Consider the following 298-nt stretch of genomic DNA (forward strand, 5'->3'; position numbering starts at 1 on the left):
AACAGCCTTGATCACCTCCAGGCCCTAATCAAGTGCTCTCAGCCCCCGTGACCGATTTAGCAGAACGAGACTTGGCAACAGCACCGCATAAAACAGAGGAACTCGCTGCAGACGAAACACCTACGCAGAGCATTACATTTTACTCGGCTAACGGTACGCAGATTTTGGAGAAAATATGTGGAATACGTATTTTAAGCACCTAGGAGTAAGGCACAGATAACTGCGCAGAAAAAAAGGCTAGGAATTCACCAAAGAGCAGGTTAACAAGATCTGAGCTTCATTCACACAATAATTGCAG

Source organism: Penaeus monodon, chromosome 23 (assembly GCF_015228065.2).
Source record: "Penaeus monodon isolate SGIC_2016 chromosome 23, NSTDA_Pmon_1, whole genome shotgun sequence".
NCBI classification, from domain to species: Eukaryota; Metazoa; Arthropoda; class Malacostraca; order Decapoda; family Penaeidae; genus Penaeus; species Penaeus monodon.